This window comes from Abramis brama, assembly GCF_963993115.1.
Source record: "Abramis brama genome assembly, chromosome: 13".
Lineage (NCBI taxonomy): Eukaryota > Metazoa > Chordata > Actinopteri > Cypriniformes > Leuciscidae > Abramis > Abramis brama.
The window spans coordinates 7,200,569-7,215,140 of record NC_139975.1 but is presented as its reverse complement, the minus strand read 5'-3'; the positions used below and the strand labels follow the sequence as shown (position 1 = coordinate 7,215,140).

The following is a 14,572-nucleotide window of genomic DNA, read 5'->3' as shown; positions in this document are numbered from 1 at the left end:
ATCATTGTATTGTTCAACTGGTCAGTGTTGATATGGGATTTAGAAAGTAATTAGTAATAAGAAATACAATATTTTTTAGAGAGAGTAATTATACAGTAATCTGATTATACAGTTGAATATGTAATAGCTAGTACATAAAATATGAACGTTTCTTTGAATTAGGCACATTATTGATTTGTGATTTTTGAATAAAATTATTTTTTATCTCTCTTAGAAATATGATATACTATGTATTATTGAATGCATACATTATTTGATTTGTGTATTTTGACTTGTGTATTTTGAATTGGATACTTTATTTCATTGAATATATAGCCTACATTATTGATTTGTGTATTTTGACTTGTATACTTTATTAATATTTATGATTTTGTTGAATTGCATATCAATATCCATTTAGTTTTTTTCTTCTTCTCCTACACTATTATTATATTGTGTTTGTTTTAACTTTATATTGTGTGAGACATGTTCTCTACGTATTCTTTGATCTTTCTCTCTTCAGGTTTCCTTGCACAGCGCGACCAGGTGAATGTTATATGACTAATTAATTGCTGAGACTTGAGATTGTGTTTGTTACTCACACCCTGACGAAGGCTTGTAAGCCGCAACGCGTAGGTGTGTACTTGTCACCAGTTTTTTAATGAAAAAACCATGATGAAATAAAGGCTTTTTAACTTTTTTCAGCATTATTCGAGTGCCTTGGAATATCTTTATTTTTTGTAATAGCTAGTAATTTATTACTTTTTTAAAGTAACTTACCAAATGCTAGTTGCAACTTGCAGTGTTATGTAACTTTGCTCTTTATTTGTCCATTTTAAATAAATAAATTGTGAAAAAATCTGGTTGAAACTCAAGTTCAACCTTATAATATTGAATACAAATACCTATTGGGACAAATTAAATAGATAAAAACAGATGTTGTTGTTGTTATAATGATGATTTTTTTTTTTTACAGTGTGCATCATGGCAAATGTTTGAAGCAGATTTGGTGACGGAGTGTGAGCGTATGGAGGTCAGAGATCAGATGTCCATGCCAGGCCAGTTGTGGACGGCGTACACCCAGCCTGTGGGATTTTGGGTAAGCATGTGGAGTGTTTGTGTGTGTTTTAGGGATTGGTATGAACTCTAAACCCTATATACACCCCTCCTCCACTGCATCATAGTGCCAACCTGACAGCCCGTGCACTCCAGAGAGCTATATCCGGACATGTGCGAGTGTGTGCGAGTAGCTCCTTCAACCACCAGCTGGCAAGGTCACGATTCACCAGTTAATCTCTCCCTCTGTCTTTCTTTCTGTTTGCTCCCCCTCCCTCCCTCTGTTTCTTTCTGGGCATGTTTGTATTAGTCTGCAGTTTCACTGGAACCAGAGTTCATGTCTGCTTTGTTCCAGTCGGTGTCTTCCAACAGTTTTCTCTCTGAGTGATAAGCAAGGGTTTACACTGATGTTAAAATAACACTTCTTATGCTACAGTAAAACACTGCTGTTTGCTTTCAGAAGTTGTTGGAATTTTCTTGTCACAAAAAGAATGTGAAAGACGTATGTAGGTTATATCATTTTAAATATATTTTAAAGATAATTTAAGTTTACTTTACACACTTTTTAAGCATTATCGTATCGCATATCGAATATCGCATTATTTAATGAGTTATCGCATATTGCATTATTCTTCAATATCATGCAGCCCTAATTCTTTGATGAATAGAAAGTTCAGAAGAACAGAATTTATTTGAAATACATAGAATGGAAGTCTTTACTGTCGCTTTTGATCAATTTAGAAACTAACTTACTAGAAAAGCTAATTTTTCAAACTTTAAATGCTGTTTAAAAGATTTGGATTTCAAAACGCCTTGATGTTTGAAGGTTGTATAGATCGACATAGAGAGAGATATTAATATATATTAATATATTAACTTTTGTGGATCACGGTAGAAGAATACTTAATTTCCCAGAATGCTTTATCTGTGTTTTCTTTGCATGGCAGTTTAATAGATTCCTTTCCCTGTGATTACAATTTAAATTCTAATTCAACCTGCGGGGTGTGGCCAGTTCTATTACAATTCAAATCCAACTCATGAATTAAAATGCAGCCAGTTATTGAATTGTGAATTTTGCACAATCCTGTAACTCAAGTCCACCCGCTATGACTTGAGTAATTGCTTTAGCAAGAGCTGCTAATTGCATTATCTCATAACCTGGGCTAAGCACTATAATATCAATTCATCCCAGTCAGTAATGAGTGTTTGTATTTGTGTGTGTGTGTGTGTGATAATGGATGTGTTAATAACCAAATAAACCCTCAACCATCTTTCTCTCTCACACATCAGGAGTGTGTGGTAATTAAATAGATAAGTCTGCATGTCAGATTTGCTTCTTGTCTCTCTTGATGCTAACCCGTGCTGACTAGCTCATTATTGGATAGCCATAATTGCGTCCCGCCGTCTGGTCGGCGCTGGGAGTCGCATGAACATTATTTTTATTTCTGATCTCCGTCGGGTATTTTGTTGTTCTTGTCAATTTTCCACATGACAGGTAGAATCTGACATCTTTATGCACTCAGTGTTTTGTGACAGCATGACAGCATGTTGCAATACTGTATAAATGTCACAATGTGCAAACCAACGTTCTACAGTTGCATGCACTTTCTCTCTTTTGTTTTCTCTCTCACTTGCACACATGGGCATTGCATGTGTAAGCAGAGATCTTGAACAGTTGAGCCAATTTTGCACATATTTTACCGCAAACTAACTAAATGTAAGAGAACTAAGCACTAAATGAGCTAAAATATAGATGCTTTGTACTGTATTTAAATTAAGCCATTTGTTCTTTTGAGCCAAACATGCCTTTATATGTAAATGAGGCTCATTATAGAATGCACCTTATTCATAAATGCTTGCCGCAATTACCATTGTGCTCTTACTGTTAAGATTTGTGAAAATGTTTTTGAAAAAAGTCTCACTTGCAAAGGATGCATTTGTTTGATCAAAACACAGTAAAAAGTAAAAAGACACATTGTGACATTATTACAATTTAAAATAACTGTTTTCTGTGTATAATATATATTTAAAATGCAATTTATTCCAGTGATGCAAAGCTGAATTTTCAGCATCATTACTCCAGTCTTCAGTGTCACATGATCCTTCAGAAATCATTCCAATATGCTGATTTAGTGCTTTACATTTAGTGATTTACTACTATTTAATATAATGCTACTTAATATTTACTGAGATACAATTTTTCAAGATTCCTTAAAGAATAAAAAAAGAACAGCAATTATTTGAAGTAAAAGCATTTGTAACATTTTAAATGTCTTTACTGACACTTTTGATAAATTGTTTGCATTCTTGCTGAATTAAAGTATTAATTTCTTTAAAGAAAAAAACAAACTTTTGAATGGTGTGGTGGTGTATATTTTCGATTGATCATGGCAGCAGTTGTTCATAAGATTTCTGCATTTTACAGGTATCTGAATCACAGACAAACCCGGTTGTGCAAATAAAGGGTGGCAACGGTGGCTCGATTCCTGGAACACAGAAGAAGCAGACATCCACACAGACACAAAGCCATGAAGGTACAGTAGATGCTGTATCTTTCTTCTGTTTCAGCACTGTCAGCAGTCAGGGTGATGCACACGTGCACAAAGGCATTTGTGCAGTCCTGAACACACTCTTACACACAAGGAAATCACATGGAACAAAGCAGATCAGTGAGTGATCAGATGGTATTGTATTTGCCTAATGGAAGTGTAGAGATTGCAGCAGTGGCGGCGAGATAAACGCTCTGGCCCTTTGTTGGGTCGCTTCGCTCTATTACTGCTAAGCACTCTGACATTTAAGTATGACATTTCTGTCATCAGACGTCCTGGCAGTTATTTGCAGCAGATCAAGGAGGGTTTTTAAACCTATCAAATGCGAAATTTCTCATCCAAAACTCATTAAGTGTTTAATGAAATAAACTGCCTTAAATACCTTTTAAGACGAAAGGGAAGGCTGAGCATATTTATCATACTTAATAATGCTTGCTAAGGCTCTATTAACTATTGCTCATTCTTTAAGGGTTAGAGGTTTTTTCAGATATATGATACCTCAAATCATGTGGCTTGTTGGGTGTCCACTCAACACATCTGACTGGTGGTGTAGCCTGTAACCAGTTTAGCCTGGTTTTCCCAAGTTTTTTTTCTTCTTTCGTTTCTATCACCTGATGGCTTTTGGGTCCCTTTGGCTTGAAAGGCATTTAATATTCAGTAATATTGTCAATATAACTACACTGACACTATTGGGTGAGAAAAAAACTTGAACTGAATTGACCTGGATGATGACACTATTGTCTCCACGTATTTTAAAGCTCATTAGTTGAATTTAACTCATCTAATAATTGATGATTGAACTGAACTGAATCAACACTGAACTGACTTGAGCTGACTAATGACACTATTGTCTGCTTTACAGCAGAATTTGAATGTGTCTTATATTTGATAAGGTTTGCATCATTGATTGGTACTTTCCTATTTATTAAAATTTGAAATTTAAGCTGTACATTTAAGCTGTAACATGCTAAATAAATAAAGGTGACTTGATTTGATTGTTACTTTTCAAAGCAGATGATTAAACAGCATTGCAGCTGCGACTTTTGCACAGGTATAAGCACGAACGAACCAAGCGGTATCATAATTCATAACAGGATATGTGTTATATAAAAAGCAGCAGTCTCTGATTCTGTGAGTTTTTGTGGTTGGGAACCAAAGAGCTGTCACGACAGCTACAGATAAAGACACGATAAGCCCACGGAGCCAACTTGTCAATCCATCTTGATGGATGACGCAGAGGAACATAAATAGGTGAACTCTGACCAATAAGAGGACAGTTTTACTCATGCGACTTGCATAAACACATTTTGGTACGCTTTGAAATGTTGCCTTGTGAAAGCGAACCGAACCAAGATGAAAATGCAACACTGTAACAAATAAAGTCCCTGTTTCGGAACAAAGCAAATGATCTACAGGTCTGAAAAAGTGTTTAATGGGTTTATTTAGCTGGAGATCTTACATTAGACTATAAAGCTCAGATGTGCACACACACATTTTTAGCAGTACTGCAGATATTATGGTCTTGTCAGGCTTTTCAAATGTCAAGGGATGACTTGTTCCTGTTCACTGGGCTGACACTGCACAGCTGAACCAAAACCTTCCCTCCATAAACCAGCCAAAATGCCAGCGCACCCCAGCAACCGTTCACCTTCAGCTTCTCAAAATCTCCCATAAATGTGTGCTCACATTTAAAGTTCCTCACCGAAATTTTGCAGGCGAAAGACAGTGGGATTGCATGTGACAAAGTACGATGAATGATACAGGAATAATGATGACAAAATAAACATCCAAAGCTATTCAGCCTTTTTTATGGATCATTTTATAATATGGAAGTGTATAGTGTTATACAAATCTGACACTAGTGTTATACAAGTAGACACCGCCAGAATGATCGCCTCGTCCACTGTGGGACGTCAGTTTTGCTTTGTTACTAAGTTCCGAATCTCCACGCATGCAGAGGTCACTGCCTAACCAAGAGGCATGCTATTGGCCGGCCATGCAAACTTGTGTGTCAAAGTTTACCAAACTCGAACCCATAACAAAATTAGGCACAATTTTTCATTGCACCAATTCGCATTGAAATGCCTGGAATTTCGCTGAGCAACAGTAAATGTGACCTTAAATCATGATGTATGCACTTAAATCATGTCAGATTTAAGCCATTATTCACTGAGAATCGATAGGCTTTAGCTCTAGAACCATTGACCTTTTGAATATATGCTAATGTTTGAATATACACAAAATTTGATTTTACAGCCTCAACAGAGTGGATTTTCTGTGCATAACTACTTTAATATCAGACAATTCTTCACAGAAAAAGATATGACTTTGGAAGACTTGGAATATATATATATATATATATATATATATATATATATATATATTACATTTATAATTTTACAAAATATGTCTATTTTAATTAAATGCTGTCCTTTTGAACTTTCTATTCATCAAAGTATCCTGAATAAAATGTATAGAAAACTAAAAATATTAGAATTATGATTTCTGAAGGATCATGTGACACCGAAGACTGGAGTAATGATGCTGAAAATTCATCTTTGACATCACAGGAGTAAATTACGTTTTTAAAAATTCAAATAGAAAACGGTTATTTTAAATTGTAACAATATTAGTTTTTTTTTTCTCCATCAAATAAATGCACCTCTTATTAATGCCCCTTTTATGTTTCACAGAATAAAGAAAGTCATACAGAACATCGTGAAGGTGAGTAAACGATGACAGATTTCTAACACCCTCTCTATTCATTTTAACTCCGTAGTGCCACTTACTGTAACTACATTCATCATTCTATCCATGTTGAACCCCTCTTTCCCTTTCTCCCGCTGACTCAGCTTCTTTTAACCGTCTTCCTTACCTGGCCGTCCCCATGGAGTTTACCCACAATGCCTTGTGCCTGCACTACAGCTCCTCCCCCCTTCCCCAATCTAGACTAACCAGTTCTCTGAACACCCCCAGACATCTTTACATTCTCCCCACTATCTCGCAGGCTCTTTCTGTCCGTGCGTGTTTCTGTTTGGACAGTCCTGCTGGCCTCCAGCCAGTGTGTATTGTGTGGTGAGAAAACAGCCCATTGGGAACAGCGGACCAGGGTTCAGGAAGGGCCTCTGGGAAACCGGCTGCGTCTCTTTCATTCTCATCCCTGGACTGAAGACCCACAAATGACCAATCAGATTCAGTCCATGCTGTCCCCTGGCTCTTACTGTCTCCGCTTGCTAAGTATCCCCGAGGCCAGTCTCTCCCTCCTCTTCCCACGTCTCCATCTCCGTCACACTCTATTTTCTCCCTCTGTCCATCCATCAATCATTTCTTTCCATCACGCTCTCTATTCGTCATACATCCATCAGTGAACCCACCCACTCATCCGTCCCTCCCAGCCACTATATCTTCATTTTCTTGAGAGAATAGTTCATCAAAAAAAATGAAAACGATTTACTACCGGTATTTATGGTAACACTTTACAGTAAGGTTTAATTTGCTAATATTAGTATTAGTTAGCATGAACTAACAATGAACAACCCTTTTACAGCATTTATTATTTATTAATAATGTAAATTGTAACAATAACTAATACGTTTTTAAAATCAAAAGTTGTATCTGTGTATTAATGCACTGTGAACTACAGTAACATGAACAATAAACAATTGTATTTTTAGTAATAAAGATGAATAAAAACTGTAAAAAAGGCTATATAATTTATAGTTCTTTTCAGCTAATGCATTAACTAACCTAAAAAAGGTTAGTTATTTATAGTGGAATTTGTTTTATTGTTGTATCTGTCTGTCTGTCTGTCTGTCTATCTATCTATCTATCTATCTATCTATCTATCTATCTATCTATCTATCTATCTATCTATCTATCTATCTATCTATCTATCTATCTATCTATCTATCTATCTATCTATCTATCTATCTATCTATCTATCTATCTGTTTAAGCTCTATAACACCTTTCTTCCATTCTCACTCTTCCCCCCAAAAAACACCTCGGATTGTGTCTCCTCTCATCCCCCCATTTACTGCGACATTCCCAACAGACACTCCATCAGGAATCCTCTTGCTGTCGAGCCGGGATGTCCCACCCACCCCCAACCTGCCTCCACCGGATCCCATGGGATGGAGGAGGAAGAGGGTGGAGGTCTAATGAATAAGTGATTAAGATTGACAGTGTCTGGGGGTCTGCTGTTGTGGTCTTCCTGATCCCAGGCCACAATTTTCATTTTCTCTCGCTCAACTAAACAAGCAGAGCCCCTAAACCCACCCTCAGGTCCCTGAAGTATCATTAGCCCAGGTGAATGGTGTGTTTTTCTTTTTTTTCACTAGTCTTTCTCTCTAATACTGGTTTCCTTTCCAGTTTCTCCTTGGATGAACATCAGGATGACAGTGTGGGTGTCTCATTTTTATGCTCTGGTGCAAAACACAAACAGGAGAGACCTGCCCATTCAGAAAATCTCATACGGCTTTATTAAAATCTGACAGCTCTCAGTCACCAGATTTCGAGTTAGTGATATTTCGAGCACTATTGCTTTTCTTCTGTCTTAAAAATTGCACACAGACATGTCATCCTAACTAGCCATTGTCACATAATCATGCTCATTACAGTATATTTACAGGCTTATTGTTATCATAAGAATATATAAGATAATTATGCCTAACGCACTTTAACCATCACTATTTCACAGTATAGCATGGCCTTGCATACCTTATTGCTTAATTAAGGGCATTAAAGGTCAAATAATACAATATATAGATCCATTAATACTCTTTTCAAGTGCAGACCATCAATGTTGCCCCCTCTTAGTGTCAAAGATAGAATATCAGCCGTTTTCTACACATTGCAATAAGGTTTTAAAACGCCATTATAGGCAACCGTCTTGATTTTTGGAGAAGTGAAAGCACAACATTACAGTATATGCAAATGTCATAGGACTGTAATGCCACATCTATATAGGACTGTATCTCAGTTACTGTAAGGGTTTGAGTCAGTTAGTAAATTCCAATTACATGCTTATTCAAAACCTTTTATGAATATCCCAGTATCATCATTTGTGAAAGATGTTTCGTAAACTAGTGAACAGGATGGAATATAACCGTGACATACATTCAGGCAATAATTAACTATATAATGGAGGTATATTTTGACCAGAGGGTGAGAATTTTTGGCAAATTAGAATTAAAAAACAACATCCATTTGTTGAGAAAATAAATGAACAATATTTATTAAAAAAAGGGACATCTGGCTCAGAAAGTGCAAACTTCCATTTCAACATATTAGCTCACATGATGGATATACAAAATACTCAAATCATAATGTAATGTTTATAATGTACATAATGTTTGCGACACGGGTCCCAGAAATTTCCATATGGCTCCCATATTTGATGAAAAATTTTAAGGTTAAAGGAAAATGTCCTGGCAGAAAATGACGGGTATCATTTCCACTTTTACTGATTTTTTTCTTACAGTGTTGTGTTTTTTTGGTTGTTGTTTTTTCTTTCTTTCAAGATTGTCCTAAACGTCTTGAATTAGGTCCCAATTCAAAGGTATGCCTGAAATATTGCCTGACTAAAAATAAAGACATTTTATTTGAGGAACATTCAGGATTTTAAATTAACTACTGTATTTTTAGTTCAAGTATTTTATTATTAATTGTTGTATTGAGATAAGTGTCAGGACAACAGACAAGACTGTTATGATATAATACCAGATGCTTTTTTACATTTGATTTTTACAAAAATAATTTAATGGTGGTATTCAACACTGGGGACATACAGTCCTAGGGCAGTTATTTACATATTTCTCAAGAATTTTCTTAGACATTCGATGCTATTAAACAAATGATTCTTAATCATAAATTTACTGATGTATATTTTTAACAGATTTCATTTTAATTGAAGCATTTTAATATCTCTCAAGGGAGAGTGAAAACATGTACGATCAACTGCTCATAAAACAAATGCCCTAAATTTTAGAGAAGTGAAACCAACCTTATTTTATGCAAATGTCTCCTTTTTTCTTGTCATATCGATTTTGAATTGACATGATGGCTTATATAAGACGAATGAGTCTGAATATTCTCTTTAAACCCCCCAGTGCTCATGAATTGTGCTGTATAATGTATTATTGATGTGTAAAGTCTGTGAGCAACAGTCTGAACTGCTGCTCGTACAGCGCGTCGCGGGGGCACGAGACAGCCGCAGCTCGCGCGCTCACACACACACACACACACACACACACAGCCAAGCTCTCACGCGCAGCCGGTCGTTCTGTCGGTAGCGGTGCGCTGTGGAAACGGCAGGTGTCAGACTCGGTTCTAACAAGCCTTTTGCAGAGCTTCCTCCTTAAAACAGCATATAGATCCGCTCGGATGATATAGACAGACAAGACGTGCGCGCGCTGCCACAATTGCTTCATTTGCTGTACGGATTTGCATTACATTTTTGGCGGTGAGTATATTATATCTTATATATCCAACCTGAACGCTCATAATTGGGTTATCGCGTGCATCACAAACGGTTTCGCATTTTATGCTCATGTCAATGCTTTTGCTCTTTGATGCACATGTAAAGCTTGCATGTTAAGTTGCATTCATTTGATGTGCCGACAGTTATTTTCTCTATAGTATGCATGAAAATGCAACGTGTTCTCAGGTTATATGCGTGGCCTGGGTGTTTTTAAATGCTAGAGAAAGAGGGAGAGACCCCTTCTGTTTTACATGGAGGACGAGGTGCTCTTGAAAAGCTTCTGGGCTCTATTTTGGAAGGAAGAAAGCACCAGCCGAAGCCTTTTGAGAGAGCGCAGTGTCTCCCAGCCATCCTGTTGTCATGGTTACTGCACTGGGAGGCTGGGGATAATATGGCTGCGATTCAGGCTCTCTGTAAATGTGTGTGTGTTTTACTCCACGATGCCTTAAACACAAGGACCCACTGTATGTGTTAGATACAGCCTGTGTTTAATTGTGAGTTGTGATGCTTTGAACGGGTGCATATCTGCCCAAGTCATTTGTAATACGCAGCTTTATGCATGGTTGCAAATGATGATGCATCTTAAATGCATGCAGTTTTATGTCAGACGATGCAATGCAATTACAATGCTTAGTGATCCATTGTTAACCCAACTATCATAATGTACTCGTCACTGGGAATATAGGCGTCAGACAACCAGACATCCCAGTGCCAGACGAGACAAGACGCCCTAAATGATCACTTGTTCTCTCTCTACCTGTTAAAAGGTGTGTGTGTGTAAGCGTCAGCCTGGAGCTGGTGAGCGGATGCGTTTAATGAGATTTATATCCCTGGGATGATTTAAGTGAAGATGTTGTAAGTGATACGATGACATGATACAATAGGACGTCTGACCTTGACAGCAGTGGAAGTGACAGAACGAGGTGATTTAAATCACATTTACACACGGCTCAGTTGTTCATACTCGTTTACTTGGTGGTCTCCTTCACAGGACCCCTAACGTGTCAGGAAAGGGGGGGAAATCCTGTCTACACTTGAAGCCTCTATTTTGATGTCCCGTAGCCCGTTACGCATGGAAAGGCAGCATTACGCAGTCGGCTGTATGTGGGTAAGGTAGACGGCATCGATATATTTAGCGCACTGCAGATCCCGAGTGAGTTAAATACCGCGTGCTGATCATTTGTAGTGGTCAGTCTTTGTGTGTGTGTGTGTGCTTGCGCGCGCGCGGCGGTGTCATCTCGCGTCTGAAGAGGGTTAGTGGGTCATGCAGACGTCCAGTATCCAGACTGCATAGAGATGGAGAAGGAGATGAAGTGTGTGTTTGGCTTTCTTTTGTGTTAATAGTCCCAGACAGGTAGATTGGATAGGTCAGACTGTGTTGGCTGCATGGATAGTGTTTCATTTAAACCTCATAATTGTGAGAATGCCTCTTATTGTTGGACTAGACTTATTGTGTGTGCGTACCTTTTTATCACTGAATCATATTAATATACTTTAAATTAAAAAGGTTTTATAAGAGTCCCTGACTGAGTAATGCACCATATACTCCTTAATAGGAAATTTACATGAAATTCCAATTATATATATATATATATACATGCATAGATAGATAGATAAAGATAGAGATAGATAGATAAAGATAGATGTATACAGATAGATAGATAGATAGAGATAGAGATAGATAGATAGATAGATAGATAGATAGATAGATAGATAGATAGATATTCAAACAACAAATGACAAAGAAATCACTCTCTGCTCTTGACTGAATCACTTTTGTAAGTTTAATAAGGATTCATCTTTATTTAATTTAATCAGTGAAGATTATATACAGTGTTATTTTACATTTAATTACTTTGTTCAATTCATACTGTCAGACCTACCTGGAAAACCTGAAAATCACTGTTTAATTTATTTATATCTTTATACTTTGCTCTATTTTATTTAATTGTGCTGTTTGATTATTTGTCCTTATATTCTTTTATTTTTATTTGACAGAAGTCCTTTTTTCCTGACCATAGCAAATACCGAACCGTACCGAAACCATGATACAAACGAACCCGTGAGTAATTTGAACCGTTACACCCCTAATATATATATATATATATATATATATATATATATATATATATATATATATATATATATATATATACATGTATATTATATTATATTATATATTAATTTGTGACACCACAGGATAATTTAAAATTACTAGTGAAAGGCAATTATAGATAACCATATTAATTAACCAAAACATGTCTTGAATCAGTTTGATTACATGAGATTACACCAATGAATGTCATTTTTTTTAAAGGGTCAGAACAGGTTTATGGCAATAACAATAATTTAAAAAATTTTTTTTTAAAGTTCATCCCCCTGTTCTCCCCTCTGCCTCTTGGCACATATTGTCAGGCCACTACTGTGTGTCCAACTCACAATCTCGGAGGAAATCGTGCCTTATTTTAATCCAATCAATAAATATGTGAGATTAAAGTATTGCAGCTGTCAAAAGCTACCAACACGCATAAAACAAGCGAATTTCACCACAAAATATCACAAGACAGCCAAAAGGTGGAGGCAGATCTTTCTGAAAGCTTGTTGAAGGCTTGTTGGGGTGGCAGTGATTGAGTAGAGGAGTTGATTTGAAGATAAGGCCCTTCTTTAAGTTTATCAGTGACTGTGTGTGTGTTTGTAGCCACATGAGTGCCGGTGTGTGTAGTGTAAAGAGTGAAGGTGACAGACAGATCCAGTTAAAGTAATTAAACAGAATTGATCGCCCTGAAGACCCTACTGTTCTGCTGACAATACTGGAAGTCTTTCAGTCAATGAGACACACACACACACACACACACACACACACACACACACACAACACACAACACACAACACACACACACACACACACACACACACACACACACACACACACACACACACACACACACACTATGAGACACACTGTAGACCTCTATATAAAGCTAATAATGATGCCCAAACCCTTAACGCTACCCCCTAAAAGTCATTATTTATGAATATTTATGAATATTTTTCCACTTGAGGACATCCATGATTGTTAATGCCAACAATAAGGACGGCCTGTTGGCCCGGGACAAGTGTGGGAGCACATTTAGGGTCGGTTGACAGAATGGTTACTTGGTCTTTTGGGTCAATACTGTGTTTTTATATTCATTATATATATGTTAATTATATATATATATATATATATATATATATATATGTGTGTGTTTATATTCATTAATCTTGTACATCCAAATGTTTTCTTTTCATTGATATATTATAACTTATTTTAACTTTTGCTGATTTGTAGATCATTTAATCAAAATAGCAAAAAATGCTGGTGATTGTTTTTGTTAGGAATTGTGTTAAACCAGTCATATGCTGTTGTTTTCCAGCAAAAGTGGGTTTTTGAATGTAGTTTATGAATGAAAAAAATATTTTAATGAAATTAATTTTAAAAAATTATGAAAAATCTCTAGCAAATACAAAAATGCATTGCTAAAAATAAAAAATGGCAAAGAATTTTATTTATTTTTTGCATGTAGGGGCATGAAAAATGTTTAATAAATACTGCTTGCACTGAATAGATACATATTAAGATATATTGAAAGATTATAGAAATATTTTGAGCCACCTTTCACCTTTCATTTGGGGGTCATTAAGACTTTTTAAATGTTTTTGATATGTAAATAAATATGTACAATTTCTTATCAATATTGAAATTTAAATATTATGTGGATACATTTTCTCACAAAAAAACACATTTATTTGAAATAGAAATCTTTAGTAAAATTATAAATGTCTTTGCTGTCATTTTAGAATCTATTGATTACTTGCCTTTCACTTTTTTACATTTTTGTTTAAAACTGTTGTCACAAATGAATATATCTGTTTAATATATCTATTAATTTGTAAGGTAACCATATTAATTAAGCCAAAATAATATTTATAGGACCTAAGGTATAAACTATATAAAGTTACTGTTTATAAATTACATGTGGCAGGGGTGTAAAAACATTCCAATTGGTCAGCAAAAAAAAAAAAAAAAAATTGTCAGCCCTGTTGTTACTAGCGATATAGGCAAATATTGACACATACAAACATACGTCACACTCATACACCCCCAGCAAGTGACTAGTCATGTAGTTATGTAGGCGTGTGCTCTAGGAATTATGGGTATCTGGCAGTTACAGATCGCTGAGGCTCTCAGGAATAGTTTGTGTGACAACAGGGTACTTTACAGCAGCTGAGTCTGAGTGTGTGTTTGTGTATGTGTATGATGGACTCGTGCATGTGAGTCTTGATGTGAAAAGCTGGGATGGACTTTGGGTACTGAGCACCCATGCAGAATGTCAAACATTAACCACATGTGTTTGAATGAGGAGCAGAGGTCAAAGGTAACTTTCTGAAAGCGTCTTTTGCTAAATGTCACATCAAAATGTTCTGTGTGGTGTCAGACAGTGTGTTCTTACATCCCCATGTTGCAA

At 36.2% G+C, this 14,572-nt stretch overlaps 1 protein-coding gene across 4 annotated transcripts in view; it reads left to right on the top strand.

The window, feature by feature from the left end:
* The first annotated feature begins 980 nt into the window (after positions 1 to 980).
* Positions 981 to 14,572, top strand: part of psd2 (pleckstrin and Sec7 domain containing 2) — a 59,476-nt gene continuing 45,884 nt past the window's right edge. The window contains exons 1-4 of one of the 4 annotated variants that reach the window (XM_084133945.1): positions 981 to 1,078; positions 1,164 to 1,253; positions 3,461 to 3,569; positions 6,278 to 6,308. The gene's annotated coding sequence lies outside the window, so the exon portion shown is untranslated. Of the gene's footprint in view, positions 1,079 to 1,163; positions 1,254 to 3,460; positions 3,570 to 6,277; positions 6,309 to 9,730; positions 10,047 to 12,062; positions 12,127 to 13,944; positions 14,483 to 14,572 lie in introns of those variants that run through there. The other 3 variants (XM_084133946.1, XM_084133948.1, XM_084133947.1) reach the window with 3 other exon arrangements.